Consider the following 17,821-nt stretch of genomic DNA (forward strand, 5'->3'; position numbering starts at 1 on the left):
ACATGTGTTACTTCCACAAGCATTCGCAGGAGACAGACAGGACTGTCAAGGAAGAACTGAGAACCTGAGTATCATAAACAGCACAGTAATGGATCCAATCTGTGCACAGATCTCCTCTCAACACGAACAGCATGACAAACATTGTGGGAGGTTGGAGGAGCCTCGTTAGAAATAGCTTCCTTGCCAAAAATTTGAAAATTCAGATTTGCACACCTTTAAAAAAAACATGTTTTCCTCCCTTCCCCTTTACAAAGATAAAGATGAACAGGGATTCCAAAGTAAATACATTGTTAACACCCAACACTGAAGGAGAGCATCCCTTCTTAACTGTTGCTTTTCTCTCCCTTCCCTCTGCAGTCTCCCCCCCCCCTTTAGAGTGTAAGCTTCTGGGGATATGGACCTGACAATTTTAATTTTTATTTTGCGGGTAAGTATGTATGTTACCATGTCAACGGTTAGGCGCTGTGGTCTAAACCACTGAGCCTCTTGGGCTTGCTGATTGGAAGGTTACCATGTACACTTGAGGCATATATAAATAATCTTCCTTAACCTCAATACGGGGTTTATAATAAATGTAGAGGCAATATGTTAATGCATGCATGCCAACCTGCGACCATTCTGACTGCAATTCATAAGCCCTCTTCATACTGCTGCAGCCAAATCCTAACATAAATGTAACACGCATCTCGGCCCACGTGCTGCCGATAACAATTGATTACATTGAAATCATTTACATGAAGGGCATTTGATACAACACTCGAAAATTAATAATGTCCCCGCCATTCATTTTTACTCCTTCGGAGGGTATTCATCCACATCACGCCCACGCCACTTGCTTTGAAATGTTAAAGTGCATTGCATTTGAAATCCCAGTAACTCCATCCATTTCGTGGTAGCTGTGAGTATTCACTTCCAGCAAAGCCTGCTGATAAAAAATTAAGAACATGTTTCCTGGAACACCAAGGTCTTAGTTATAAAAAGCTCCAGGAGAGTGCATGAATACACAATCATTTAGGCCTGGCTTAAGGGGTTTATAAGTGGGGAAAGTGCTGCTGTACTTCGATCTTCCTTCAGGGCTTCCCATAAGCATTGGCCACCGTGAAAACAGGATGCTGGACTAGATGGTCTTTAAATTTGTTTTAATATGTTTTAATTAGTGAAAATAATAATAAAAAAAGATTTGGCAAAAAAAAACCCTAAGTGGTCCTTTGCAGCAGCAGTTAGTAGTTGGAATTATAAATAATAATAATGATGATGATAATTTATTACTTATACCACATCCATCTGTTTGGGTTGCCCCAGCCACTCTGGGTGGCTTCCAAGAGAATGCAAAAGGCATAGTGAAACATCAAACATTTAAAACAAGCATAGGCAAACTTGGCCCTCCAGATGTTTTGGGACTACAACTCCCATCATCCTTAGCTAACAGGACCAGTGGTCAGGGATGATGGGTGTTGTAGTCCCAAAACAACTGGAGGGTCGAGTTTGCCTATGCCTGATTTAAAACGTATCGATACGGGGCTGCCTTCAGGTGTCTGCAGAAACTCGTATAATTGTTTATCTCTTGGACATCTGATGGGAGGACCTCTGCCTGCTTCCCTGTAAGTTCACTTCTCACAATGAGTGAAATGCCAGAAGGACCTTGGAACTGGACATTAGTGAGGGTGGAGATGTTCCTTCAGATATTGAACTTTACCACTTCAAACTGCAGTTGGGGGGTGTCTTATATCTGAACATTTCTCCCATGTAATGTACTAAAACTAGTTCACGAGGGAAAAGGATGCATGAAAACTCCCTCCTCAAGTTCCTGTTTTGCAACGTACAGTGAGGGTTTCTCCCCACTTTTATGTGGGGAGTGTTTTAAAATATAACACCATATCTGCAGACCGAGTGCCACAATTCCCAATTTGATTACCACAGTCAACCATCTCACTCTGAATAATGTGTAGTCTGACTCTAAAATTCTCACTCAATTCCTGTTGGCTAACAAAGCGGTAATGATTCTCTCTGTTGCACAGGAGATTGTTTTTATTTTTAGCTACTTGACCTTCAACTATCTATCTATTACAGCATGTAAACAAAAACATCACTTCCACTCTAAGAGATAGGTAAGTCTAAGCATAAAAGGAAAAGGAAAAGAACTTTTTGCAGTAGTACAGTGACTGGGAAAGTAGATGCTAGGATGCAGCAGTGTAACTAAAAGCTTGGCCTTCCATTTAAGTATATAGTTGAATTAAAATTGTGAAGTTGATGAAACACGGATGGAATACATTAGCGTGTGAAATATATCTCTATCTTAAAGCACATGAACACAATTTTTAGTATACTGATTCAACTATACATTTTCTAGCACTACATTTTATATACCGTATGTAGCAACACACCTGCTTGTGAGAGAGCTACTTCCCACTGTGCACACGTATGTTAAGAAATTCAAACTACATGCAAATAATCTTCTCTGCATATACAAACTATTTCATGTAGATAATTGTGTCAATGCAGACCTCATTTTTGCCCAATTACTTGGATTCTTATGAGAGGAAAGGTGTGGTATAATCATTATTATTAACAGTAATGATAATGGTAATAATGATCATGATATTGGGGGGGGGGACACACGACCCTGAATGAATTTGCCTGAATGAATTCACTCTGAAAACAATTCCAGGTCATTATTAAACAAGCAGTTCACAAGGAAAGGGGAGAAAATGGTCACACATCCAACTACTTGAGCTTAATTTCCTAGGGAAAGGGCTCAATATAAACAACCTTGCAAGTAAAAAAGAAAAGAAAATCCAATTGAGTTGGATTTGTGGCGCTGCAGAAGGGCTATTTGCACTTGTTGGTGCAGCACTTTGGTTTTTGGGATGTTGAGCGACAGGCCAAGCTTTTCGTAAGCTTCTGCGAAGATATTTAAGATGGTTTGGAGGTCATCCTCTGAGCGTGTGCACACTAAGTTGTCATCAGCATACTGAAGCTCTATGACGGAAGTTACAGTAATCTTACTCTTTGCTTTCAGCCTGCTCAGATTGAAGAGCTTTCCATCTGTTTGATATATGATTTCTACTCCAGTGGGGAGTTTCCCTTCGACCAAGTGTAGGATCATGGCAATGAAAATAATGAATAGAGTTGGGGCAATAACACAACCCTGTTTAACACCTGATTCCACTGTGAATGGTTCACTTTGAGAGCCATTGTTATCTGCAATTGTTGCTGTCATATTATCATAGAGGAACCAAATGATATTTACAAATTTATCTGGGCAGCCAATTTTCAGAAGGACAGTCCACAGGGCATTATGATTTACAGTGTCAAAAGCCTTAGTCAGGTCGATAAACGCCATATACAGGGGTTGGTTTTGCTCTCTGCATTTTTCCTGAAGCTGTGGAGCAGCGAAAATCATGTCCAAGACAATCTTACTTAGCTATGAGTGATTGCCAAAGAAGAAGAAGAAGAACATTTGATGTTCAGCTCTTCTGAGATCAGCACAAGAGTTCCGAGTGCTATGTAGGCTATCTCACAGGCTAGAATGGACAGCATTGCACTGAAAGCCAATAAGCATTAGCCATGTGGTGCCATGTGATACTTCTAACCATGTGAAGAGCTGCTGGCCAAACAGTCAAGCAATATCCATCATGGTCCCCACTTTCCTAGATGGTCAAGCTGCAGCATAAGGGGGCAATGCTTACTTATCATATAGCTAGAGACTATAGACCAGGCATAGGCAACCTTCGGCTCTCCAGATGTTTTGGCCTACAACTCCCATGATCCCTAGCTAACAGGACCAGTGGTCAGGGATGATGAGAATTGTAGTCCGAAACATCTGGAGAGCCGAAGGTTGCCTATGCCTGCTATAGACGATCGCTTTACCTCTCCAGGTAAATATGCTTTTAAGCTGCTATCCAGTATTTTCGTTACCTATTTCCATTCTTCTTTCTGGCTCGAGCAAAGAAAAAAGACATTGCAGGTGGGAGGCAGAATGACATCCTCACAAGGGAGGCCTATCTCATGTTTGCAGAACCATTATTTCAATGTATCCTTCAAAGGCCATTGCTAAAGGAAGTGAATTTTGCATCTTTGTTGAACAAGTTGGCTTTATTTTCACTCTGTAGAGTTGGTTCCTCCAGTACAGCAAATGAAGGAATAAGTCAGTTATGATTAAGCAAAATTATTGATTCCATTTGTGTATAGGGGCATAGTTGCTGGATACGTTTGCTACAGATTGCTCTGATGCTTCCTTCAAACTGGCAACCTGATGGAAGCATGTGTATTTTACCATATATTTCCTTTTCTAGCATTGCTAGAACTATTAATGGGGGGAACCTAGACCCTAATTCTTAATAATAATAATAATAATAATAATAATAATACATATAATATTATTGATTTACAGTATACTGAAGCATATGTACCCACATCAAAATAGAACAAGCACATGTTCATTATCTTAAATGAGTGAGGTGTGTTCTTCTAATAATTGATGAAAGCTCACTTTTCCTTCATTGTCTTATTTATCTAAATAAATCAAAATACTATGTCAATGTATTTTAAATGTACGTGGCAAAGGTTTGAAGAAAGACGGAAGAATGAATCAGTGGAAGAGAAGGCTGGAGAAGGGACTCAAATGTTGCAAAAAGGCATCATGGTTGAGGAAAAGGAGCATGGATGAGATAAGAGGAACAAGGCTGTCTAGCAGAAGGTGAAGAAGATACCATGAACTTGTATTGTCCACAGTTGGAAACAGAATGGGATTGTGCAAGTGGTGCTCAGCCACTGTAATGCAAGGATGAAAGAAAAAGATAAAGAAACTCATACCTGAATATGAAAAAGGAGAGATGAAAAGAAGACAGAACAGTCAGTACAGGGATCCATAGTATGCCTAGTTCTATGAGCTGCTGCCTCAGTGTGTCATTTTAAAGAATCCATGTGTCAGGTACATCTTTGAGGGAAATGAATTGCAATCCTCTAAGCTTACTGTACACAAAATGGAAGGATACCTTCCCAACAGCTTTCCCTGAATCACCCTTTTTAAAAATATCTTGTGCACACCCACCTAGATCCAAAAGTGGTGCCCTGTGACCATGAAAACCATCAAGGCCCACTTCTCACAGCACACTCTGAGTAGAGAGATAGAATAATGAATAAGATGCTTGGACTTCATCTGAATGGCACTGTGGGTGCTCCAGGAGTTGCACAGAGGGGCCTGGTTTCCCTAATAGAGGCACAACCTGCATGTTATAATCACCAACCAACAAGACCAGCCCAAGGCATTTTGGCACCATAAAATGGTGCCCACCTCAAACAGGGAAGTTGGGTTACAGGTAGGTAGCCGTGTCTACACCAGGAACAAGGGTGGGAGGGGACCTGCAGCACCCCCTAATCATCAAGAGGCCACTGTAGATATGGCATGGGGACGGGCTGCTGAGGCAGATCCGGCTTCCAAGCAGGCACCACAGCTGTTGCTGCTAAGACAACAGGAGCAGCAGGTGATGCATTCCTTGGAGGCTGGATCTGCTGCCCCGTGGATCCTGCCGCCCGAGGCAGTTGCCTCACCTTGCCTCATGGGTGGGTCAGCCCTGTCAACCACAGACTACTGGAAATGGGGTCCACGTGAAGACTTGCTGCCTCCTTTCCCCACAATGTATAGAGATGTCACCAGGTTGTACAGTTGTATCGTGTGCGTATGTTCTACGTCAAAACTAGCCATGGCTCGGAACCCGAAGCACCGCAGTAGTGCAATCTCTACATGTTGTGAAAGGGCAATATGGCGGTGGGATGTTGCTGACAAATCATAATGCAGGTGTCATTTCAAATAGTGCCTGCATGTAGGCAGGGCCTAATGTGCAGGAGAGTGCGGGCAGACGGAAAAGAGAAGCAAGGACAAAAATGAAGAGAATACAAGAGCCATGTTCAAACATAGGTTCTCAGAACACACTAAACTTGCACACAGAATGGACCTCAGCATATGCACTAGCCCTGCCCCATCAGCTCTGTATACACCAACTCTGCTCCTGACCCTCGTGTACTGAAGCAGAAGGCCTGAAGGAATAATCTCTGTGCATCCTGCTGAATGCACCTAGGCTCCAAGGTGCCTCCATCTCATGGACCTCCTATTCTCATGGACAGCTACCTCCAAAAGGCTCCTTAATGCTTAACAGAGATATTCAGCACTACAAAGGATAGAGAAGAAAGACGGAGCCCCCCCCCCCCAATTTAGAACTGTTCGGAAAATACTTGGGATGGCAGTGCCATTCGGTGACAATTAAGAGCGCATTATTTCAAGAGAGCTGCAATACTTCAATGAGAGATCTCAGAAACCTCAACACATAAATGTCTTATTAGAATGCACTGGATGTGGAATACGAGCACACTAGATGTTTTCAGCGAGATTGGTTGCAGAATGAAGGAAAACCTTTAGAAGCAACACTGTTGAAAGAGGACAACAGCTGCCCAGTGTGATTGTAGGATAACCACCACAAAACACACACACATCCCAAATACAAATCTAATTATAAAAATATACCATCAGGCAGCTAATGCAGCTGATATATGTTCCCTCCCCCCCCCACCCCAGGAGTTAGAAAAATGCTGCTACAAATATAATTTGAATGAATGGAAAAGGACTGTGCTGATTTAAAGCACTACTATGCAGGTTTTCAATTGATTTTGCTGCATTCGTCCCTTCCTCCCTCACCTCCCAAATTTCTGTTTCTCTTTAATTCCAGTTGGCTTTTCATCCTAATGCCTTCTGTTTTCAAGGACCAGGGTGGAATAGCATAGCTCATTTTCTTACATTTTTTTTGTGCCCATGAATCATGCTTTTATAGAATGCACGCAAGGTGATCTCATCCTTTTTTTTAAAAAAAAAATATGTTAATGGCAATTAAAAACTTGTGAAATACATCACTGCAACAGTGGGCATATTTTCTATGACAACCACTCCATAAATGCTTACGTATGATGAAGCAGAGGTGGCAAACTGATGAAGCACAGCTTTGGGATATGTGATTGGCTGTTTGAATGCATTGCCACAATAAGGAATCGTAGTGTTACCTAAAGGATAATCTAATTCAGGGGTCAGCAAACTTTTTCAGCAGGGGGCCGGTCCATTGTCCCTCAGACCTTGTGGGGGGCCGGACTATATTTTGAAAAGAAAAAAAAAAGAGCGAATTCCTATGCCCCACAAATAACCCAGAGATGCATTTTAAATAAAAGCACACATTCTACTCATGTAAAAACACCAGACAGGTCCCACAAAACACCCAGAGATGCATTTTCAATAAAAGGGCACATTCTACTCATGTAAAAACACGCTGATTCCCGGACCGGGCCAGATTTAGAAGACGATTGGGCTGGATCCAGCCCCCGGGCCTTAGTTTGCCTACCCATGAGCTAATTCAACTCTGGCACAGATTAATTTCACCCATTTAGTTTCTCATTTCTGCCCTTTTACATTCAGTTTTTTTCTCATTTCCCCATCAGTTTGCAGATTTTAAAACAAAGTCGACACAGAAATTCATACGCGTTCGCATGTGGATGTTTTCCTAATACCATCTTTTGTACGCAATTCTACGCAATATACGCATTTATGTGCGCATCTTTGGTTGGGTAACTGTGTCTCAAAATTTCAGAAAGTGTGAATTTCCCAGGATAACTGTATTTTGTAATTACATGCGAGTTTGGAAAGTATGAATTAAAATAGGTTTGCATTAAGATGCAAAGTGAGTGCATTTCTTCCCCGCCACAACCAGACCAATGCAGGAAATTCACTACCATGGCACCCCTGATAGGTGGCCACAAAGCCCCCGCTTCAATAGTTCGAAGGGAGGAAAGTCCACCAGCTTTCCACTGTCAAACAGCTCCTACCATCAATATTCACAGTTAGAATGAATCCCCAATGATACCTTATCCCTGCTTCTCTTAATTGTTTGGTGGCAGTCTTGGAAGCCCTACCTCTCCTTAGCCTCTGCACTCAAATCCAGCAAAAAGAGAAGAATGTGGCCTTTGTTCCTAAGGGTTTGCATAAGAGTGTCTTTATGAGCGTAGTTACAGGTAGGTAGCCGTGTTGGTCTGCCATAGTCAAAACAAAATAAAAAAATAAAAAAATCCTTCCAGTAGCACCTTAGAGACCAACTAAGTTTGTTCTTGGTATGAGCTTTCGTGTGCATGCACACTTCTTCAGATATATTATTCAATATATGAGTGTAATTAGCAAATGCTACTATCACATCCCTTGAAGGGTGGGTTCTTTGGCTTCAACCTGAGGCTTCGGTGAGCTATCTCAATATCCAGTCTGAAGAGAGTCAAATTTGGCACCAAATCTTTCCACCAGGTACTGTAGGTGGAAATCAAATCATCGTTTTCTAGCTGCAGGTCCTAACAGTCAGTCTTCTCGCCCAATCCTCCTGATCAGCAAGCTTTAAAATTAGTTCTCTCTGGGTTTTAATTTTTTAATCTGGCTCATTCTGGTTACTAAAACCTAGCCCAGGCATAGGCAAACCCGGCCCTTCAGATGTTTTGGAACTACAGTTCCCATCAATCCCTGACCACTGGTCCTGTTAGCGAGGGATCATGGGAGTTGTAGTCCCAAAACATCTAGAGGGCCGAGTTTGCCTATGCCTGACCTAGCCCACTGTTTTTTCTATGTCTATTAGCCGACTTCTTGATTTTATGTGCTGAACTCATATTGCCACTTTAAAATAAATTCAATATTCAGGTTAGCAATTTGGCTGGAAAACCCTCTCAAGCGAGTCAGAAACAGGGGTTGCTGTATCTCCTTTACCCACATATTTATTCTTAGCTGTCATCTGAGAGGCTTCAATCATGCTGCCCATCCGATCTCCCAATTTACTACTGCTTATGTAGTAAGATTTATTTATTTTACTAGTCGGTGTGCCTTGTTGCATATCTTGCCTGAGTGGATATTCTGAGAATGGTTTTTGTTGGTATAACCAGTTTATGGGGTGCAATTAAGTCAGGAGAGGAGAAGAGCTCTGGGCTCAATCTGTTTCCTAAGTACCCACACATATGAATCTGTCAACACGATACTTCTGTTTATAGCTTTTTAGAAAGGTGGTTGTTTTTTAAGCCTCTGCACTACTCGTGTTCACTTTGTGGTCTCTAAAACTCCTAGATATTTTTCATGCATACCGCTGCCAAGCCAAGTGTCACACGTCCTGTATTTGTGCCCTTGCTATTTCCTATCTAAAGGATAGAACTTTATGTTTATCTCTGTTGAAATTCATTTTGTAAGTTCGGGGCCAGTTCTCCACCCTGTCAAGATAACCTTGAATCTAGCTTGTGTCTTCCCAGGAGCAGCTGAGATGCAACTGAAACAGATGAGGACCACTGAGGCAATCATTGATGAGTTGAAATGCTCCCCAAAATACTCATCATATTATAACCCAGAGTTCTGAATTACCTGGGGTTGCATATGCATGGTTATAAACAAAACTTTACTGCTTTTCTTATTTCCTCCTGTTCATTTGCATCAGCCCTCTACCTTTCTCATGCACATATGTGTATTGAGTGAGAACTGGAAAAAGGGAAGAATTTTTTTTGGGGGGGGGGTGTGTGTCTTGTGGGATTACAAAAAAAATTTCAGCATCACAGAATCACTACACTCATGTGCAGTGTTAAAAACAAAAACCTTGTTAAATTATTTTCAACATTTTTAAATCAATGAATTTGCAAGAGGGATGGGACGGCACTAAATCCTTTTTGACCTCACAGTATCACAGCAGGAGACCCATGGGAGCAGTTGTAAAAAAAAGAAAAAAGTTTACGTTTCTTTTCTTTAAAAGATCAAGTGGATAACAACTGACCCCCACCCCCCACAAAAGTGTAAAGATGGCATTGAAGTGCAAGATCCATGGAAGCTATTATTATTATTATTATTATTATTATTATTATTATTACTGCTGCTGCTACTACTACTACTATTACAAATTTGGGAGGCCTTGGGCAAGTCAAAGAAAGTTTTAGGGTTAGCCACTGCTCTTTTAAAGACTGTATATACCAGCAGTGGCGAACCTATGGAACACGTGCCAGGCTTGGCACGCAGAGCCCTCACTGCTGGCATGTGCGCCATTGGCCCATCTGTGCTGTTGTTTCCCCCCCTCCGCATCTGTTCTCCCACCCCCACCCCCACGCTACAGGTTGCGCCTGCTGTTGAAACCTGGAATCTTTTTTTTTGCTGGCCGCCGGAGATTGTGTTACGCGATTGGTCTGTTTTTCAATTTGCTGCGTCCGTGGCTGTTTCTGATTGGGCATAGCAGTGTTCTTTTTTAACCTTTATTCTGCTGGGGGTTTTTTTTGGCGCTTTGGCAGACGATATCAGTGCTGCGTGCTAGTTCCAGCGAAGGTATTATTTGTCATTTATTTCTGTTCTCTCTCCCCCCCCCAAAAAAAGCTCAGCAGCTTTGGGGCATCCCCCCAAAAAGCAAAGCAACTTTTATGTGACCCCCCCCCAAAAAAAACCTCAACAACTTTGGGAAGCCTCCCCCCCCCAAAAAAAACCCTCAATGAAAAGCTCAACAACTCTGGGCACTTCGCGATAAATAAGTGGGTTTTGGTTTGCAGTTTGGGCACTCGGTCTCTAAAAGGTTTGCTACCACTGGTATATACTTTATTCCAAAACTGGTAATTTTAGAAACCAACACTTCTCCAGTAATATAGTATTATATATAATATTGTATTGTATAATACAATATTATATATAACCCAAGAATAACTTTTCTTCTCAACTGACAACAATAGAAACCATTTTATGAATGGATGTGGAATGGACATTTCACACTACAGGTGGAAATCCACATGACAGTAATTTTAAAAGCACTGATAATGACCCAGTTTGCATAGAATGCTAAGCCGCCAAACCGTAGAAAGAACTAGCAAATGTGAGGGTTCCGAAAGTGAATGCTACAGTTGCAGCTGCCACACTCCTCCCTTGGTCTAGCTGCTTCCACACAACTCAGGTTTGGCTTAGGGTTACATTTTACCTTGAGCTCATGGCTGGGGAATTTGGGAAACCCAGCCAGATGGGTGGGGAATGAATGAATGAATGAATGAATGAAATAATTATCAAGGCTTCTCACTGTCCAGACATATCACAAGGTGCAAGCAAAGGTTTGCTCTTGGTTTATCATATGTGGATTGTCTCTAGTGAGACAAACGACAATCCTAGGTTTGGACATAATTATGAAGATGAGTCAAACAGTAGTTTAGCTCAAGGTAGCCCAAGGAACAGCAGCAGCTGCAGTCTTCACTCTAGATACCTGTATGTTTGCTTGTTTGCGATAAGCCATTGTTTGGCTTAGCATTATGTGCAAACTGGGCCAATGAATGGCAGTTCCAATGATGTGGAAGCTTGCACTCCCAAATAAATGTCCTTGGAAGTATGCCATGGACTAGTTTAATATTGACTCATAAAATAATGCAATTTAGGGAAGTTTGCACTAATATGTTACAGTACATTACATTTCCTTTGGTAGTTTTCCGTTTTCCAAGGTCAGACTAAAGACTAATTATTTTAATTTTATTTATGGCAGGATTATACCCTTGAGTTGTCAGACTGCAGTGTTTAACAAAGATTGCAATGATTGACCAATATTTAACTAACATTTTATTACAGTGTAATAGTTATAAAGTACATGGCCACCCTAATTCCAAACAAATTAGTTTAGATGTTACATTATACTGAAAAATTAATATCGGGGACATTAGAGATGGTTCATTACTCCCAAGTTCTGTTCTTGGATACATGCAGAATAACTTTTTGGAGGGTGAGGGAGCTCTATACGTCAGGGCTAAGTTGAGGAAACAAGAAACCCCAGAGAGCAGCAAAATCTTTCATATAACCATAATAGCTGCAGAGTCAAAATGGTTACAATTCTGTACAATGATGAATAAAATGGCAGTCCCTCTATTTTTTTTCTTTTAAATGCCTTTTCAACGCTTTGTACCCACAACAAATCTTTCCTCACCCTGCTCAAGATATCTGGAGTGCTATTCTGGAACAGATCGTAATCTTAATCACCCAGAGCAAATATCAGTGCTGAGCAAATCCACAGAATCACATTAGCTACTGGATCAATAGATTACATTTTGTAAAAGGAACAAAAATAAACACCTATTCCTCATAACTTAGGACAGATTCTCACAGGCACATTTCATGCCAGAAGGTGACTTTGTGCATTCATGTTGCAGCAGAGTTCCATATGGCACCTACTCCTGTGAGTTCAGAATGTTCAGGTGGCTCACTACCGCATTTACGGCCAGCTTAGTTTTGAGCATTGACTCCCCTGTGGCCATACTGTTGGAATCGCTACCAAGTTAATTAATAAACTGTGGGATTTTAGAAATGAGAAGGGCACACACTTTTCTGAGCTCCTTCTTTCTCATGTATAAATGAGCCTAATGATTCATTCCCTCCTAGGCAAATGGGGATATTATTTATGGATAACATTTATGGGGTAAAACACTACTTACTCAAACGGATTCAGGCATGTGGAACCTCCACCAGCCCCTCTCATTTTCTACCAGTGTGTCCTTTTTAAGGTTTAACATTGGCTTGGCAACTCTGGCTGTGTTCCCTTAGCTTAGCACAATAACTCAGACTTTCAAGCTTATCGTGATTTACTGTAAACAAGCAGCATGCTGGTGTACACTGCCCAATTGCTCCCCCGTTGTTCCACCTCTAGCACAAGCAGCATAAACAGCTTCCTGTTATATCTGAACCAGGGATCATGGTTTCTTGCTCCCTTGTTGTTGTTGGCAACCATCTGTCTCGAGAGACAATGGAGTGCGCCTCCGGGGGTGAAGTCAAACCATTGTGTTAGCGGCACCAAAGTGACCTCCCTGGGGCACAAGCCCTGAGCAGTGTGTATGGAGGTCCTGGGCTGCCTAGACAACAAGGCCTTGCTGTTCTGGAACAAAAGAAAGGAAAGCAATACATTTAGCAGCAGCTTGGCTGCAGGAGTTGCCAGAAGAAGGCACACAAGATGCAATCCAACCGTCTTAGGGACTCCATTCCAGATTTCTGTAGGGTTTATCTCCTGGAGATATCCCACAAGGTAGTGGTGGATTAGGATCAGAGTTTTCCTTCTAGGTGGGCTACCTTCATAGGATGATGAGCCCTATCTGCCCCTCACCTCTCTCTACAGCATGTGCAGAAACTGCCTTCTTAACCCCTGGACCCACCATTGGGTCTCGTCCACTCAATCCACTGGAGCCTATCTTCACATACAAGGGAGTCCCTAACTCATGGAGGATCTAAGACTCTTTGGCTACCCTCACCTGTTTAGCCAGTCAGTTGAAGCCGTTTCCTGGGTGTGGCTGCTGTTGCATGCTGACAGTTCTAGGAGCCACAGGTGAGAGCTGAGTGCAGGGTTGGGACCAAAGGTGGACAAACTATCCCACAAGGAGTATGGTGTGTCACCACCAGAAGTACTACACCTCCCCTAACACCCCATGTACCCCTAACAAATCACAAAAACAGTGTGCAAGAAGAGAGCAAAGCATACAAGCCCATGAGGTCCTTAAAGGCTGGTTCACATAGCACCAAACCATGATACACCATCATGTCTGAACATATGTGAAATTTATTACGTTGCTCATATGACACAGTGGCACAGTTTGCATGTGATGCCAAGTCAAGCCATAGCTAAGCATGAACATACAAATGCACAGGCATTCACAATAAACCTCATGGCTGCTTTGCTTCTCACCCAGTGTGCTGCCATCACCTCTCCCTACCTGCCCACTGAGCATTACGTCTGAACCTGAACTCATCGTTTGCTTCCCCCAGATAAACTACAAGCAGTAAGCCAAGAACAAACCTTACTGTACTTATAGGCAGGGGTTGTCTGGATAGAAACAAACTACATGCCGAGGTTGGACATGACTGCAAACCAAACTAATTTAGCTCCAGGTAGCCCCAGGAGAACCAGGGAAGGAGCAAAACAGCCATGATTTCATTGGGACTACCCCATGTGCATTCATATGTTATGTTGCAAACCTGACTAATAGGGCATTACATGCCACAATAGACCACCTGAACCTATGTTCCAAATCATGGGTAGCCAAACTAAGGCCCAGGGGCCGGATCCGGCCCAATCGCCTTCTAAATCCAACCTGCGGACAGTCCGGGAATCAGCGTGTTTTTACATGAGTAGAATGTGCCCTTTTATTTAAAATGCATCTCTGGGTTATTTGTGGGGCATAGGAATTTGTTCACCCCCCCCCCGAAAAAAACATAGTCCGGCGCACCACATGGTCTGAGGGACAGTGGACCGCCCCCCTGCTGAAAAAGTTTGCTGACCCCTGTTCCAAATGAAACCCAAAATATATTTAGCTTTGATTAGTAAATGAGATCCTTAAGGCTAAATTCTCTAGGTATGAACTAGCAAACCTAGGGTTTTGGGTTTTTTTGCTATTACCTAATTTCCCATGATTGCATATTGCACTTCTTAACAAATTAAACCTGCAATCCAATGCAAATTTACTTCTGAGACTTATTTCAGAGCAAACATTCAAAACGGAACTGTAAATATAATATATTGCCTTTGGGAATTTTCACGTTGCTGTTTTTTCAATTCCTGCTGTTTGCTAAGATCATTTTCAACCTTACTTTGTCCTTTGCCTCCCAGTTTTGTTTTATCTGTAGATCTGGAAACCATTTTTTTTCTTTCAAATCATTAAGAAAAATGTGCAAGCCCCATGAGAAAAAGAACTAGAGGATCCCACATATTACAACCTACCTGACTGACACAATAGCATTAGTAATTGCTCTCTGAAGTTTTCAATGAACACCTAATGGGAGATACCTTGTAGCCCACATATCTCCAGCTCCCACAAAATTATAGTTTTATTTAGCATTTTAAAGAAATCATTCTATTAATGACCAGAGCTTTAAGAGAATGCAAGCTGTGTTGATGTGAAATTAAGAGGTTTTCTAGAATAACTTTATTCTGTTCTAGTGGAAAACTTTTGGCAAGTTTACCGTAACTGGTTTTAAAGACATCAAGTTATCAAGTCAGGGTTGCTTTATGGGAGATTGGGAGATATTATCTAGCTACATATAGAGAAAAGATAAAGGAATTGTACATTGTTATTTGTTTGGAAACCAACTTAGTACTTGTTCAGATGTAACAATCAGAGTTCAGTAAGTCATGGGAAGATGTATTTGTCCAAATAAAAGCAATTACCTTACAAAACGTATCTAAATGTCCAGAGCTGGCTCTCCTCAATCTTTTCACGGGAGATAATATTACAGTAACTTAAACCTTTAATAAGACTCATAACAACAAGATGCTGGGACAACTTGCAAGGTGCTGCTTGGACAAATTGGTACAACAAAGAATGGCAAATAGCACTTGTGGAAAATGTAAAAAATAAAATTAGCACAAGGCCAGAAACTCCCTTCCTTCCTTCCTTCCTTCCTTCCTTCCTTCCTTCCTTCCTCTATTTTCTTTTTGTAACCAGCTTCAGAAAATTTATCTTATAGTGCAATCTGATATATGGCTGCTCAAAAGTAAGCCCCACTGAGTTCACTGTCAGATTTATGGTCAAATAACTGGGCGAAGGATTGCAGTCTTCATTTCTTAAGCCATACTTTCCTCTGATGTCCGAACCAGGAAGGTGTAGTTTAAGGGCCCCAATGAGCCAGAATAAGAAAGAAGGATCTGAGTCTGGTTTGGAGGGTGCCCTTAAACCAGAGTCTCCTGTTTTGGATGTCACAGGAAACTGTGGCTCGAATGATTATGATGGTGGGAGGAGGGGAGGGAAGAGATAAAGATGCCACAGATTTACCAGAGTGGAATCAGTACATCTGAACTGGCCCACTGCTTGCTGCCGAATTTCTTAGAGAATAATGTAAATAAATATATCTGTATAGCTATAAATGGATGGCTTCTGCACCCATGTAACTGGTACAAGATGTTTGCAGTGAATCAAGCCCCTATGTTGCTGACACAAGGGATAACAGATTCAGTGTGGGCAGTGCTACCCACATTATATTTCAGCTATGACATATTTGGCACAACGGAATATGTAACATTCTGCTGACATAATTCTTCTGCATTATAATTTTGCATTAGGATGCTGGAGGAACATCAAAGATGCCCAGAACCCGTGTGATAATACAACATACAGTCACACCAAAGTCAGGGATGCAAGAGAGACCTGTGAACAAGCACAAAGCATTTCCATGCAAGCACAACCCTTGCCTGTTGTACTTCATGGCATGCCACCATAGACCTTTCCTTAATGTTTTGTTGATGTGTGTGTGTGGGGGGGGGAATATAGGATTCACAGCCCACAGACTTCTAGTCAAACTGAGCATAATACAAATATGTTCCAGACACTAGGGCTCTGAAAACTATAAGGTGCTGCACCTGACACCTCACCCACTGGCTTCTTATTCATTTCAAATGAAGGATTATATATAACCAGAATTCTCCATGAAATGTATGGGAGAACACACTAGTAAATAAATAAATTCATATATACTGAGTTATTATTGAATGGCGGCCAAATTTTCCACCCCATTCATGCATGGCAAAACAGGAGAGTTACTTATTTTCATACAGTTATTTTCATGAATCATTTTAAGGAGGGCAATGTTCCAAGGAGAGAATAATGGTGAAGAAATGTGAGTGCTTGGTGTGGATATTGTAGTATTTTTTTTATATTGCCAGCACACACACAGCAGCAAAACAAAACAAAAAAGGCTTCAAGAAGAGTGACCTATGGGTATGTATATGGGTCTATGGGTATGTATAATTTGCTCTCACACCCACCCATCCATCCACTTCCTAGATTTGAGTGCCCATTTAATCTCCAATAAATCTTTGGCGTGAAGTCAAAGCTACAGTCTCTGTTTTGGACCAGTTCCAGTGTACACAGGTCAGTTGAATGGGGGCATGTCTGCCACTGGCTAAAAACAATTATGCTTGAAGAATAGGCGAACTCCTCATTCACTACGGGCTCTTTCAAACCTTCATAAATGTGTTGATTGAATGCACATAAAAGAGTGTTATTGTTATATCCACGGCTTATACATGCACAGCCAAAGAGACCCCATAAGTGCATATAGATCACACATTTAGCCAAATGTGTGTATGTGGCGGATGGGCTAACCAGCAGGTCCTTCTCTTCTCCCTTTAAGTTTAGTGAATATAAATGTGGGAAACGTCTGGAAAGAGTTTTGGTAGCATTCTTATAATAGTAAGTTGACCCTCATTAATGAAGAGTCCATGGAATCTGTGTATCATTTCCTGTTCCAAGCGTCACATGAAAATTGTGAAACTAACACAGAAGGGAAACAGAGTGGTAGGGAGGCAAAATACAACTACTTGTTTGGTCAAGGAATTGTGGGTATACGATAATATCACGTAATTAATGTTGAATTAAACAAGCAGTTCTTTGGGAACAGGTTTCAAGGTTAAAGAAACCTGGGCTGCTGAGTCTATGCAACTGTCACCTTAAAGCCTAAGAAAATGGTGCTGTTTTGGAAGCAATCCATCTAAATTTTATAGCTACAATATGTGCTATTGAATATACTGGATGTATGCTAAGAACCATTTTCGAAACTGACTTTCTTAGAGCAAGACTACACGTTAGACACATATAAAAGCCTGAAGGCTTTTTCTTCTTCTTCTTTGCAAAGCAACTTCTGGAGGGGGCAATTTGTAACAGAAAAGTACTTGGGGAATGCTTAACTCTTCCCCTGTCCAACACTTTTCTGCTGCTACCTCCCCCAGATAATCTACCTCCCTATGGAGGTGAACAGGGCCGTCTTATAGAGGGATCGGCCATCGTG

At 41.6% G+C, this 17,821-nt stretch overlaps 1 protein-coding gene across 14 annotated transcripts in view; it reads right to left on the reverse strand.

The window, feature by feature from the left end:
* The window catches only part of ARPP21 (cAMP regulated phosphoprotein 21), a 160,868-nt gene that overhangs the window by 80,633 nt on the left and 62,414 nt on the right, over window positions 1-17,821 (reverse strand). The gene's annotated exons all lie outside the window — the stretch shown is intronic.

This window comes from Lacerta agilis, chromosome 12, assembly GCF_009819535.1.
Source record: "Lacerta agilis isolate rLacAgi1 chromosome 12, rLacAgi1.pri, whole genome shotgun sequence".
Taxonomy (NCBI): domain Eukaryota; kingdom Metazoa; phylum Chordata; class Lepidosauria; order Squamata; family Lacertidae; genus Lacerta; species Lacerta agilis.